This window comes from Salminus brasiliensis, chromosome 6 (assembly GCF_030463535.1).
Source record: "Salminus brasiliensis chromosome 6, fSalBra1.hap2, whole genome shotgun sequence".
Taxonomy (NCBI): domain Eukaryota; kingdom Metazoa; phylum Chordata; class Actinopteri; order Characiformes; family Bryconidae; genus Salminus; species Salminus brasiliensis.
This window is the reverse complement of record NC_132883.1, coordinates 36,618,404-36,630,008: the sequence shown is the minus strand read 5'-3', so window position 1 is coordinate 36,630,008 and position 11,605 is coordinate 36,618,404.

The window sequence follows — 11,605 nt, the reverse complement described above, 5'->3', positions numbered from 1 at the left end:
GAAAGGGTATAAAGCCCCCCCAGCATTGAGCTGTTGAGCGGTGGAACTGTGCTTTCTGAAATGATGGTGCTCAATTCAGTACTTTTGGGATCCATTGGAGATGAGTTAGGGTGGTGATCATCCAGCATTTGGAGCAATGCTCCAAAATCTAGAAAGCCTTCCCTGGACAGTAGAGACAGTTACTCCCACAAATGCAGCATACACTCTTGATTTTGGAAGAAACAATGATTGAGCTGGTGCCCCAATACTGCTGTCCATATAGCATACCTGTCAACACCGGGATTTGAGAATACGGGAAACTCTCCGGCGCTCTGGTCCCGGGCTGTCCCACCACCCAGTCCACTGTCCACATTTACCTGGGGGTTAGACTAGAATACACACAGCGAATACTACAATCACCCCAGGCAACCAGGCGTTAAAATATCAGGGTAATAAGGAATGGGTTAACTAGTTCCTACATTTAGGATTAGGGATTAGGGATAGTGACAACTACTGCATTACATCGATGAAAACATAAAAGTCATATAACTTCAGTTCATTAATGTATAATGCAAATATGTACACATCACCTCCATACTTCTTATGCTTGGCAGATTTGTGATGGGACTATAAGGGACAAATGTCTTTACTGTTAGTGTATTGTGCTAAAATAAAAGTATAGAATTAGCTGTCAATAGACTCCAATGTTACAATAGCTAGGTGTTTTGTATAAAAACTGCAAGCTTAATGTTGCGGAATATAATTTTACATATATAATATTTACTATATTTACTAGGTATCAGCACTGGCTAGTAGTTCTTACTGGCAGACAACACACCTGTATTTCAGCAAGCTCCACCCCCAGCGCTGGGATTGGCTAGTAGTTTAATTTGGGGGTATGGACGTATTCATTTTCTTAGGTAGAGTCTACATTAATCCTTATAATATGCCCGCCTATATTACGAGAAGCCCCGCCCCTTTGTTCTATCATTGGCTGCAGGTCATACTCACTAATAGGCTACTTTATTTTCCACATTTTATTATTATTATTATTTTATATATTTTATATATGTATATATATATATTTAAGCAAACCACACCTCTTGTGCAGGGATTTTCTAGTAGTTTAATTTGACTGATAGCAATGAATGGCTAATGGATGATATTAGCCAATCAAGGCTTCAGTTGCTAGCCAATCCTAGCGCAGACGGTGGGGTTTGTCGGAATACGGGTGGGATCACAAAAACTCGCGCCGGGCTGGAGACTCTCTGACGGATTACAGTGAAGGGATTCATTCATAAAATTGATAGCTGCTGCAGAGAGTCAGGTATGCTTTATGCGCGGGAGGCAGAATTATGAGCTTACAGATCGATGCGTCACGGACACATCTCAGACTGATTTCTCCAGACTGGATGTACGAGACACTTTTTTATAGGTTTATTTCTTTCGTTGTAACTTCAGCGCGTGCAGGCTTAAGGCTGTCTGAAATGTGAATGATTTAAGCATGTCATGAAGAAGCCACAAGGGGTTTGCGCACAGATCTATTAAATGGCCCGAAAAGCTTCACCTCGGGGACATCTCCACTCCATACTTCACGCATGTCTGCGTTTAAGGCGCCGGATCACACGCGCGATCCTCGATTGCGCAGGTGTTGAGATATGGTCTATTAAAGGCGCCATCAAATTATCTGGATGTCCGTTTGCAGTCCGGTGGGCACTCTCCTCTCCACGCCGACAAGGCCGTAATCCCCCCCGAGACCCCCCAAGCGGCCGAAACTTATTCCGAAAAGCAAATAATCCTCTGCTCATTTTGCTTCAAAGCCCAGATGAGTTGATTATGCGAGCGCAGTCACTCCAAAATCCGGGCAAACTCCTCGTACAGTGGCGGACCACTGATTGGAGAACGGCGGCGAGGGAATGAGCGCCTAATGGAATAAATCATACCTCTAAATGCGCCGTCACGACTGCTGTTCCAGACTGCCAGTAACCATCACGAAGTCCTTTGAAAGACAGAGGGAAATATTAGAGGAAGTGAAGGAGGAAATAAAGGAGGAAACCAGGAAGAGCTGTTTGGCAAAACACAGCAGTTTATCAATTTGCATGTAGTTAGCATGAGGGTGACCATATTTTGCTTTTCAAAACTGAGGACCATCCACCATGGATGGGATGTCGTGGTCGGGTGGCTTCAAATATTGTTCAGCTAAAGTTGTGGGAGGAAGCTAAATAGGGCTAAAATCCTACAACTGTGTTGATGAACACTAATACATTAACCAAGACTAATAAATAACCTTAATAGCCTATATGGCCAAATCATCTCTCCAGACAGTGAGCATATATCTGTTCACTGGCTTGATAAGGTTGGCAGCCCACCCCACTGTCTGGTCGCCACTGCTGGCTCACCCTCTGACCTCCCAGATAGTTGTCATGTGTACTAGTTCTCTTCACACACAGATGAAAAGTGTAATTTTGCTTAGATAACGCTGAACAAAATGCTGGTTGACCGCCAGCTTTGCCGTTAGTGGGCCAACAGTGGTCCGCTATCTGCTAGTAGTCCTTTCATTTTTGGTGTTCTATAAATAAAACAAAATAAATCAATAAATAAACAAAAACAAGCTTTACTTTTAGCATTTTTTACATAATTGTTTTTATGATAATGTAAAAGATACAAAAATACATTTCACAAGCAGTCCAGGATTTCACCTGACGTTGGGTTTTGAGCACCATGCCTCACAACTTAATGTCATAATCAGCATTTAATGCTAATGGCATTTGACATTTTGGATTTTGTTACGTCAGTATTAGATGTTGGCCTGATATTAAATTTTAGTCACCTGGCATTACAACCAACATTAAACCAGTTATCAATGTCTGTTGACCTTGGTGGCCAGCTGGGAGAAGTTTGAGGAGGAAGAGGAGGAGGAGGAGTCCTGTTAGGTCTGGCATATAGCTAACAATAGGAACATCATGTCAACTGTTAAACATGGTGGTGGTAATGTGATGGAGTGGGACTGCTTTGCTGTTTCAGGGCTTGGGCTGCTTGCCATAATTGATAGAACCATGAAGTCTGCACTCTACTAGAAAACACTGCAGGAGACGCCCACCTGATTGACCTGATGAAGAACTGATTAGGTAAACTGGGTATTTCATGATAACTATAAATACTGAAGCTCCCAGAGGACAGGGGTGTAAATGGTTAAGCTAACATGATGTACTGTTGTAGAGGTGATTGTTTTAAAGTAATAAATGCTGACTGTCCAGATAAACAACCTTTGCACATTACTTTTACAGGCACACACACACACACACACACATTAACAGTGGTAAGAACAATTAGTAGACAAGGAGATTTGACCTAATAGGCCATGTTGTCAGCCTGTGTCTTCAGAAACAGTAATTACAGGTTGAACATGAACACACAGGCACACACACACACATACACACACACACACACACACACACACACACACACACACACCAATTAATTATGTATCCAAGACAGTAGAAAGAGCCAGCTCATGCTACCAGCTGGGTGTAGATGTGCTCTGGCCTATAATGAGCAGCTTGTTTTGTTCTTTGTCGATATATTTGTTGTGTCTGACCAAGAACCAGCAGCTTATATCATAATGGTTTCTCCTCATATTTCCTTCCTCATCAGAGTTGTATGCGCATGTGTGTGACATAAAGAGAGCTCGGCCTGCCCTTTAGTAGTGTAACGGATAGATATAAGTGGAAGATATAAATAAGCATTGTGTTAACTTGAATATGTCTCTACCACCATTTACTTCAATATACAGCCTGGATTCTTAAAGGAATGTGCCACTCAGCAGTAGAGACAGTTACTCCAACAAAGGTAGAACAAACAACCATTTCTATATAAAACGGACAAGTGGGCAAAAATAGTGGAACACCTGCTCATTCATTGTTTCTTCTGCTTTTGTTTGAGTCACTGTCTCTACTGCTGTGGGAGCATTAGTGAGGTCAGGATGTTAAATGATCACCACCTCACCTCATTCCCAACTCATCCCAAAAGTATTGGATGAAGCATCATCATTCCAGAGAACACAGGTCCACTGCTCCACAGTTCAATGCCTCTAGCGCATACCTGGTTATTGATTATCTGCTCCTGAGAGTTCTATGCTCTCCAATACTTATTGACACGGACTAGACATGCTGGGGTGAAACGCCGAGATATATTTGGACATAAAGTGTGTGTATACCTCAAAATATAAGTAAAAAAAAAAACAAGGTTGCATAGTTTCATTTCTCAATGAGGTGGCTGGACATGCTCTAGGTCAGCTGGTATAGAATGACCCTATTAAAACTCTGATTTCCAAAGTTTTCTTGGTTCCTCTCAGCGTTTTCTCCTCATACCTTTGGGATCTTGCTGCACTTGACTTCACTAATTAAGGCTTTGGACTTGGATTTCAGTAAAGCTGCTTTGGGACAATGACTCATGTAAAAAGTGCTGTATAAATAACACAGAACTCAACTGAATTTAGATACATGATTCTCAGCGGATGAGTCTCTTAACCACACTCAAACCACTGTGCTATCACTGAGTCCTAATGCCAAGTCCCTACACGCACTGCGAAACACTTCAGCGTGATCTCCATCTAGTGCATTTTGCTGAAAACTTAGTTAAAATACAGATAGATAAATCTCTTAATCAATGAGTGAACACATCTCAGAAGAGCACAGGAGTGTTTTTTCTCTGAACTATTTCATCTGTACTTCAATGATGCTCATAAATAAAAAGTGAAATGACTGGGAGCGAATGGAATAGATATGTAGTTACAGTAACCCATTAGAAATCTTGGTGTCTGGTATACTGCCACATATGCACATAAAAGACTGGACAAATATTTCAAATCATATGTAGGTCCCACAAAAACCTCAAAAACCTTAGAATTTCCATTTTTACTCTTTCTCATCCTGACACAGCAAGGTCCTGAAGAAGCTCTACCGCATGCTTCTGGACACTGTTAAGAAGAAGTCTGGCCCCATGCCTATGTACCAGGCAAGGAAGTGAACTGTTCAGCTGACTCTTTGTGCTCCACTGCTGGCTTCGAAATTGGTGCAGCGGCATCTGCGCTGACTTCGTAGACAAGCTTTCAGGAGTGTTTGGACCTCAACCGCAGAGATGGTCTTCACCCAAGCCACTATTTTATATGAACAAAGAGAAATCCTGAATGACTGGAACTGCATTCAAATATTAAATACAAGAAAATGTAAGATATGGACCCTTTAACATGATCAAGGACATAACATGTTATAAAATGATCAATTAGATCATGAAATAATGGATCTTGATTGGCCCCACATAATCAGACAAAAGTCAGACAGAACATCATATATAGTGACTAATCCCACAGTGTTTTCTGACAGTATTGTGTCTTCAAATTGTACAACTGTTTCAGCAGATAAAAGAAACTGTACCTCTAGTACAGTACTGTGTTATTAAAACTACCCTTTATTGCTAATCACAAAGTTCTGTCTCACGCAAGAGTTTCTACTACAGTGATGTATAATAATAACAATTAGAGGGCAGGTTCGTATTTGGAGAACAGGATGAGACTAAATATACACTCATCAGCCTGACAGTAATGAAGAGTCTTAAACTCTAGTAGGCTCCTTTCTTGAGTAGGGCTCTTGAAGCTTTTTTGCTTGGTTGTGGTCCTAAGTGAAATCAGTAAGCAGAGGGACGGTTGTTCACATTCATCTGTGTAAGGCACTTACTACAAAATGCTTTATCACATGGAGTCATCATTACCTAAAGGCTATGAGAACCTATGAGCAGATGAGTCCCAGAATGAAGGCTGCAGCTAAAGTACAAAGCTATGCCATAGAAGAAGCGATTTTGGTTCCATGAATGATCCATGATGTAGAGGTTCTTAACCAATTTAAATGTTCTTTACATTCACCTCTCTTTTACAAACATAGTTCTGTATGGAACCAATAGTGGTTCTTCTATGACATTGCTCAAAGAACCCCTTGTAGCACCTTTATTTTTAAGACTGTAGGCTAGATTTGGTGATACTGGTACACAAAGGCTATCCCTCAGGATCCCATCTGAAGGATTCTACAAAGCGAGACAACCTTCAATGATTTTTTCTTCCATAACTAAACCATTGGCCTGGAAATGTTCCAGTATGTGTCTGGAAGAGGAAGAATGAAGCATACGCTAAAAAGCAAACCCTGTCTATAGCGAAGCATAGACAATTGTCAATTGTCTCAGTAATGCTCTAGACCTGCATCGCTTCTGCTGACACTGAAAACCTGCAGCATGAGGAAAGCAGAAGGACATGATAAATTCAATTCAAGTATCAGAAAATACTAGAAGAAAAAATCATGCCTTCTGTGAGGAAGCTGAAGCTTGGGTGTCATTGGCCCCTTCTAACACAACAATTATTCCAAGCACCCCATACCAAAGTCTACCAAGGGTTGATTTCAAAAGAAGTCCTGGAAGATTCTGAAATGGTCATCACAGTCACCTGACCTGAACCCCATAAAAAAGCCTTTGATGAGATTTGAAGGTTGCAGCATGCAAACCCATGAATATTAGTCAATTGAAGGCCATTGTCCATAAGGAATGGGCTAAGCTTACTCAGGAATGCTGCCAGAAGCTGGTGTTTGGCTATGCATCATGTTCACAGCAAGTAATAACAGCAAAGGGGTTTCTCTACTATTTTACTGGATGCTTGTCATGATGGGGTTGACTGAGACTACAGTCGACATTAAAAAGGGCATTTTGTAAGATTTTGACTTAGACATTGCTTCCTATACTGTTGGGTAGTGGAATTTGTGTGTTGGATATAAAAGAAGCTTGAAATAAGGCAGTAGAGTAATTTTACAGGGTTTTAAATGTTACAGTGTTACACAGTTCTAATTGGTGCTGTCCTATCTGCTTCACAAGAGTTTCATAGTGATACATAGTGTTATAACAAAAACAACAACAACAAAATCTTGAACTAAAAACAAAAGACAAAGCTTTTTTTTTATCCACAAGACTTGAAATGGGAACACCCGGGACCAATGACAAGGAGGCAGGACTACAGAGAACACACAGAAAAGGGTAATGACAAGAAGGCGGGACAAAGGGAAGAGCCAAAAACCAAACCAAACACAGGCAAAGACACGTGGGGGGATAAGTACAGCAGCTGATTGACTGTTGTTATACAGTCGTTGCTTAGCAACAGGGAGATGTGCAGCCATAAGCAGTGTTCAAAATGCAGTGTAAAGCCCAGGACAAATAGGCTGTGCAGAACACCTACAGTTTTTTTAGCCTAAGTGCCCCTTGCCTTTCACTCACCTCCAAGTGTCTGATTGGTCGCTAAAATAAAACATCCATTTAATCATCTAAACCTGCACAGAATTGCTTTAGTCGTCATCAGACGCTTGCCCTTTAAAAGAGCTTAAACAAAGAGAAATAAATTAAAGGTTTACATTTTTCCTTCTGTTTTAGATGATGTTTACAGGGCAGCCTTTAATTAGAAGTAAAAGGTTTTCCCCTAAGGTAATTATGTGGTCCCTAAACAGAAACTCTGGTCCAGCCTTATAAAAAATCTTATATTCAAATATGCTGATGGTTTTCATTTAACTGTGCGGTAATTCTTGAAACATAGGCCACTAATGAGAGTTGTCAAGTCATCCCTCTCCTAGGCCTTTCCTTCCTGTTTGCATCCAGGTCTCTGCACCCGGTACTGTGTGGATACCCTCTTTACCATTTGTCTTGGAGATTCCAGGTGAAGGTTTGCCTAGGGACTTCTGTAAGCTTGAGAAGGGTGTGGCCAATCCATCTCTAGCATCTTTTTATGGCTTCCTCCTCCAGGGCAGCCCCTGACCTCTAAAACAGATCTTCATTTCTGATGGTGTTGGGCCATCAGATCTGTATAATCTTCTTTAGAGAGAAGCTGATTGAAGCTTTTTGGTAGTTGACAGCATGGTCCAGCATGTCGCTGCTCAGTAGAGTAGGAGATACTTTTACATTGTTGGTGAGCCGGATGTTCTTTAGCTGTAAGTAGGCTGCTATTTCTCTGTGCCTTCCTGTTTATCGACAACACTGCCTAGAACCATTCAGTCACATATATTCTTTTATCACGTTCCATTTTTTATTCATACAGTTTATCTTTCCCAATTTCATCATCACCAATTCCCATTAGACATGACTACCCACATCATACAATACCACCCGCACTGGGAGGGTGACTACTAGCATGTGCTTCCTACGAGACATGTGAAACCAGCAAACCACATCCTTCTTGATCTGCTGCTAATGCATCGCTGGCTAACATCATGCTGAATAATGGGGAAGAGGGAGGGTCATCCTATCCACCAAGGGAGAGTGACGCAAATGACACTCTCTTGGACTCCCGGCTACGAATGACTGTGGAATAGAGGACCGAACTTATGATCTCCCCATGATACTGCCAACACTTAGATGGATGCGCCACTCGGGAGCCTCTGGAGCTGCTTTTTAAGAATGTTGTCGCAACTTGAAACGTGCTTCTTGACTAAACTTTATGGTCTTGCATATCAAGCATATCTGGCAATGTCAGGCAAGCACTCGCAGCCTTGGGATGTCACCAGTAGATGCGTAAATTGTTGCTAAAATACTGCATTATCTGTTCTGACATACTGTATGCTCGTGTGCCTCCTGTGTTGTTAAGGACTGAGCTACCCTTTTAAAAATAAAGGTCCTACAAAGGGTTCTATGAGTGATGCTATGGAAGAATATTTTTTGGCTTCATAAAGAACTAGGCTTATGTGAGATGTGAGTGAGAGGAATCTTTAATTTGATTAAAAAAAACTTTACATCCACTTCTTTAAACATATAAAAGGTTGCTCACACATTTTCTTTACAAAAATAGTTCTTAATGGAACCAAATGTTCATCTTTGGCAACACTCAAAGAACCCTATTGATGGAAGCACCTTTAAGGTATGTAAAAGTAAAAGTTTACATTTGTCCCTCAACCCAAAATCTACACATAAACCAGGCCCTAATTTTAATCCTGGCTTTACTACATCAAAGTCATGTTTGTCAGTTCTGGTTTAGGGTTCTAAACTGTGCCTGCAATGCTTCCACCGTGAGGGCAGTATTGAACTATAGGTAGCAAGGTGAAAAACAATTCTAGGCAGATGTTCTTCTATAATGAATCCCCTCAAGCAGCCACTTGCTTGTGGCGATGTTATTCACCATGGGGGGCCTCTCCACGTAGCTCCATTCGAGTGGCTCTCCACATGCAGCTCTGTTTCGAGCCTGTGCTCAATGGACCTGTCACTTCCTTTCCTATATCTGCCTCCGAGATAGCTTTAGCAGCTTTTGGCAGAGCTCACACAGCTCCTGTAATGGACTTTGCACTGTATCCACGGATACTGTCCCTGAGACACACAGTTGCCTGAGGGTTGATCATTAAAAATGTGACTATATAGAAGATATGTAATTATGTCATGTAATGTCATTAACAAAGAGGGCTTTGTCTGTTTGCCCCAATTATTATCATGCTATTTTACATAAGTGGATTTATGTGTCTTTCCTATCCTACAGTCATATACACTATATGTTTAAATGTTTGTGGACACCCCTTCAAATGAACACAGGTGTGCAAATGCACAAAAGACAGTTTAACCCCTGTAGAGAAGTACTGCCAATAGAATAGCACTCTCTGGAGCAGATAAATATGAAGCTATTGGCACTGTGTGTAATGCCAGGCATGGGCTATAAGACATGGGGTATAAAGCCCCTCAGCACTGAGCTGTGGAGCAGTGGGTTATGAAAATTATGGATATGAGGTGGGATGGTTATCATCCAACATACTGACCTTATTAATGCTCTTGTCACATATGCCATCAAATATTTACAGGAAATATTTAACAGCACCTGCCTAATACTGAGTAGGTCCCCCTTGTGCCACCACAACAAATCTGACCATTCTAGGCATTGACTCCAGATGACCTCTGAAGACGTCCTGCGGTATCTGGTACCAAGACGTTAGCTGTAGATCTTTGAAGTCCTGTAAGTTGTGAGGTTGGGCCTTCATGGATCACTTCAGTGACCATCACCAGTTTACACTGTGTACCAGAAAAATCCCACAAGACCTGTCCAGAAGATGCTCTGACAGTATGGCCCTTAGAAAAGTTGCTCCTATGATTGTGCTTGACCATTTTGTATTGCTTTCAACACATCACCTTCAGGAAATGACTGTTTACTTACCTAATAGATCCACTTCTTGACAGATGCCACTGTAGATGGATACATGCAGATAATCAGTGTTTATCACTTTAGTGGTGTTTATGTTATGGCTGATTGGTGTATATAGTTCTATATATCACTAAAAATAAGTTTTTTGACTTGTAGCCGTAGTAGAAACCCCATTGGTGGTATTTTCACCCATTTTACTAAACCAGCTTTACTAAAGAAATGTAACAGCACTAGGAACCTTTAAAGTTGAATGAAATTAAATGAATGGTTGAACTTGAGGTTAATTTCTGTGAATGCTAATGTTAATGCATTTGACTAACTGGGAAGGTTTGATTTAGTAAAAGCAACTCCTTCATTTCACTTCTTAAGCAATTGTCCTGTGACAGAGTGAATGAGCAACAGAGCCACAGTGAGCAGAATCAAACCTTCCGTCTGGAAGAGAGACAAGCATTTCAAGTACAAGAGCTTCACTACTTTCTTCTTTTCTCTGTGGTGGACTCAGCCAATCAGCATAGCCTTGCCTAATTCCACACTGCTAGGCTTTTTTAATTACATAGTAAAATTGTACTGAAACCCAAATTTATCAGAGCGGATCGCATGACAGCTGGTATTTGTCAAGACTAAATAACAATACAACAAAGGCAATTTTGCTGCACAAATCATCTGAAGTATTGTTCGGAGGCATTTCATGGGCTGACATAAGAAACACAACTGATCATTTGCTGTCACTCTGAATCCTTATATAAATGGTGCAAGATTTCTTCCAAAAAAACTAGTTTCCAGTTTCCAGAGTTTCTATAATGTGTGCTTCTGAAGTAACATGCAGTGCAAAAAACCCTACACTAAAAATAAAGGTGCTACAAAAGGGTTCTTTGAGTGATGCCAGTTTTCTCCAGCACACATTTCTAGTAAAATAGTTCTTTAGGGCTCCAAAATTGGTTCTTCTATGTCAAGGGAGCGCATTTATTTTTAGGAGTGTAAAGGCTTGCACATGGCATAGAATGAAACACAAGACTGCATTTACAATAATGTAATAACCCACAAGAAGTTGTGCATTACATTTACATTTACATTTAAGGCACTTATCCAGAGCGACTTACAAAACTGCTTTGCTATTTACCCAAGAAAAACCTCAGCTAGAGCTAGAACCTCAAAGATACCTCTAAGTTTAGACATTACTAAGCACAAGTCAATAAGGTGACCACTCTAATATTCGCCCAAGTATTCTCAGAAGAGGAGGGTCTTCAGTCTGCGTTTGAAGACAGTGAGCGACTGCCGTTCAGACACCCAGAGGAAGTTCGTTTCACCACTTTGGTGCCAGGATAGAAAAAGGCCTGGACGCTTGTCTTCTGTGGATTTTGAGGGATGGCAGGTCAAGCCGAACTGTACTTGAAGCTCGAAGGGCTCTTGTACTGATTGGCTTTTGAC